Consider the following 3912-nt stretch of genomic DNA (forward strand, 5'->3'; position numbering starts at 1 on the left):
AATTTACCGGTGGCTTATGATCCTCCAATCCGATAATCTTATTATCTCATTTCTTACAAGAACCCCTATTCCTTTATGTTATCTTTTTTACTTTTTGTAACGTTAAAGTTCTTTTAAATTATGGTTGAATAGACATAACCTATCTCTTGGGTTACGACGTACAAATTCGTATACTTTTATTTATCTGGACGATTAAAGCACTGAAAATTGATTTACCAAAAGTTTAGGAAACTTAGGGATTTCGTAAAAGAAACAAATTGCTCGATAACTGATAGACACCGATCTTAGAGACCATATAAAATAAATATGTCCGTTTTAGTCACGTCTTTCTTAAAGCTCTTTCATTGTAAGAAAAAAACGAAAGAAAGGAAAAGTTCTGTGAAACCACTTAAATCGAGTCATTAACTTTTATTGGTTTCCCGTGGCTGTTGAATCGCTCGAAGAAACCCCGTTCTGCTTCTCGAGCTAGATTTCGCGAGACGTTTTTCTATCTACATGTATACATATGTAGTTACATACATAGATCACAAAGTTAGCAACTCTAAAAAATTGTGTAAATAGTATAAGAATTCGCATTTAATTTAGTCGTAATATCACTAAGCTATCGATCCATCTAAACGAATGATTCTACGTTTTCGATAACATCGTACTCGATTCAGTTTGGAGTTTTTAAGTACGAGACTTTATCGTTCGCCTGATTCGTCGGTAGGAAATTTTCGAAGACGAAATTGAAAATAAGATTGATTCGACAAAGCGAATTCGGGTTTCTAGGATGAAAATTGAGTAACGTTCGCAACGTGTAAACTCGGTGTGAAAAAATTGTTGGAAATCTTGCGAGAGGGAGACTGGAAAGACCATCGCCACTCCGGTTAGGGTGATTCGCGTTTCAGTTTGCGCTCCGAGCTTCGAAGCAGGGAGGGATCCTTGACATAAATAATCAGTAGTAGAGCACCGCGGTACTGCCCTGTAACCATGGTAACAGCATCGATCGAGGCCTACTACAAAGTCGAAACCAGCTACCCTTCTCGTGCCATGCGTTTCTTTCTGTTTCCCTTCGTTTCCTTTCCTTTTCTTTACGCCCGCGTTTTTCCTCTCCCCCTTCCTTCACCCTTCGACTTCCGCCTCCCTCGCGCTCGCTTTCATTCCACTTTGTCGTCGTCCCAGCCCTTCTTCCCGCAATTTTTTTTCTCCCATTTTCTCCCTCTCACTGCATTTCCTCCAATTTCCCTGTGCTCTACTTTCCCAGACTTCTTCGACCTAACCTCTTTACGCTCATGCTCATCTTACTCGACGAGTGTTCTGTATTTTCTTCTGCTTTTTAACTACAATCTTTTTTTTCGAAAAGACTGTTCGATGATTGACCATCTTGTTTATATCAGAACGAATCGTATTTGCAGATATACGTATATTTTTACAACGTACTTGTACGTACATACAAAAATATAGGGCGCGTCCTTAGCAAAGCCTGGTTTCAACATTGGTTCCCTCGATTGTGGATTAAGAAATAAGTCGTGCACGTTCGACAAAGCAAACTGCTATCGAAGCATTGAAAAAAAGTCGCTTAGTTTTTGCTTTTGCTTGCGCGCAGCACGATTTTGCAACTTTATACGAAAAGTGTCGTATATGCATACCGTTGATTGCACACTGTTTTCTTTCACACTCGCACTCTGTTATCTTTCCACCAACGCAACGCGACCACCCTGTCTTTTCTTTTCACCTCATCGTTACGAAAGATAGTCGAGCTCGTTCGATCGACGTATACGCGAGAAAGAGAGACGGTTATTGAGGCTTTTGCAAACGACCTACGAACTCTCCTCTTCGTTATAAATGATAGTTCAGCTTTCTTATTTCGACGAATTAAATATGCGACACGCTGCTTGGGACAGAAATGATTAAATATATACCTATCGATTACAAATGGGAAATACTCTTAACTTCGGTAACATTGTACCAAGGTAGAGATAGCAAAGAACAATACGGAAACCACGTAACCGACGCGATAATTCGGTTGGTTAATGCGTTTCCATCAAAGCATTGTCATCTAGAACGTGTTTAGGTCAGTACGGTTGCCGTTCATTCGTTGAACGAAACCTTCGTTTCCTCGGAGTTACACGAAACTGCTTTTAGACATAACGAGGCGCATCGGTGCACTCGTGACCCTGATTGACGAAAGCGTTCCCAGAACGCCAACGGGCCACCGATGCCGTCGCTTTTATCTATTTTTATCTATCGCGGTACTTCTCGGAACTTCGCATTCGATGCTCTACGGAGAAAACCTAGTCGCGACCGCGAATATCTTACAAGTCAGGTTGGAAGATTGCGAAACGCACGCGACAATCGGAAAACTCGAAAGAGATCGCCTATGGAGGATTCCCAAGCGATACGCTCCTTATCGAATTGATGATATACGCATTCAGCCGATTCATGGTTTCCTCGATAAATTTACCGGCGGGCTATTCATTCCCGATACCATGGACCAGATAAAACTGTCTGGAACGATAAATTACGTTATTTCAGGTACGTTAATGGTTACGGTTACCGTTGTCAGAAAGTTGCTTTCGGTTTGATCTAAGACTTGATCGAGGATAGCGGAACGTCACGTTTAATTTTTAACTTGCTTTCTAATTCGTACGCGTTTCGCATCGAAACGAAAACCGAGCAATACCGTTTATCCAATAGCTATTGTTCGTGCAGCTATCGCAGACGATAGAATTCACGGTATATACGAATTAAAAATCGATTCACGTTGTCTCGAAAGTGTCGAACGGCGCGCGAGGGAAAAGATAAAACGTGTGTAAAATAGAAGGTAACGCTGCTCGATCAAGGGAACACGAAAATCCTGATAGGACGGGCAATAGTAACGGTACCAGGTGGCACGAACAACGGCGAGCTGCCGAGACGTGGGAAAAAAATCGGAAAAAACGATTCGACACGATCCGCGAGTCGGCGTTCGTGCACGGAACTCGCGACGAAGCCGCTCGCGGCGCGTTTCAAGGCTGAACCGTCTCTTCTCTGCACTCTACCTACACTCTACGTTCTACGTTCTACACTCTTTTCGTCCTCGCCAAAGACGAAGCATCTTCTCCTTTCCCCTAACCTCGCGCGCTCGCCATCTCTCTCTCCTTCTTCCTCTCTCTGGATCTATCGGTACGTCCGCACGTCCGTTCGTCTTGCTCGGTTCGTTTCCTCTGTGCCGTTCGTTTCTCCTCGTTCCTCTTCGTCCACGTTCGTGCACGTTCGACCATGTTCGTCCGTGTTCGTGAGTCGCGCCACGACAGTACTATCCTATCGCATGACTCTGCAGCGTTACGCAACTAACAGAAGGCTAGATAGGCGACGCAAGCCGCGGGGGTTGGTTGCCGTAGAGCTGGAAGAGCGCGCATGATCGCCCTACAACAGTGGTACTCACCGAGCTATGCTCACTCTTTCGCTGCCATGCCGATCAAATTCTCGAAAGTTTGCTCGTGCCACGGTCAAAGGGATTCTTCGAATATCGTTTCTCCTCCGTGTGTACATCGCACGAACGAACGATCATGGAATGTGCACGCAATATGCGTTAACCGCAGTTGGTAACAGTTGGTTTTTCCACTTGGAAATCGGTGTCATTCGAGACAACGAACGCGCGCGTCTTTCTCGCTGAATCTTGGATATTTCCACTTGCTCGACCAATTGCTTTCCGTAACGACGCCGTCTCCCTCAGTCGGTTCTTCCTACGAAACCAATGACTTTCCGATGTGCGTACTTGAATTTTAAATTACGTATATACTTCAAAGTACCGTCGTTAGTCGAACGAATATTCAAAATGTTATACTTAATTATTTATTCGGTACGTTTACCGTCTAATTTCGAATACGAAGACAATGGAAATTGCACACCGTGAAAGTCTTTGCGTTCCGCTTCCATGAACGTCAA

The 3912-nt window shown here is 43.8% G+C and overlaps 1 long non-coding RNA gene across 1 annotated transcript; it reads right to left on the reverse strand.

The window, feature by feature from the left end:
• Positions 1–393: 393 nt before the first annotated feature.
• LOC117236197 lies at positions 394–3631 on the reverse strand. Its single transcript, XR_004493808.1, has 2 exons — positions 3410–3631; positions 394–2490 (listed from the first exon to the last, which is right to left on the reverse strand). It is a non-coding gene; the product is annotated as an uncharacterized LOC117236197 (long non-coding RNA).
• Between the last annotated feature and the right edge of the window lie 281 nt (positions 3632–3912).

The sequence above is a fragment of the Bombus vosnesenskii genome, unplaced genomic scaffold (assembly GCF_011952255.1).
Source record: "Bombus vosnesenskii isolate JDL3184/JDL3185 unplaced genomic scaffold, Bvos_JDL3184-5_v1.1 scf7180000013340, whole genome shotgun sequence".
In the NCBI taxonomy this organism is placed as follows: Eukaryota; Metazoa; Arthropoda; class Insecta; order Hymenoptera; family Apidae; genus Bombus; species Bombus vosnesenskii.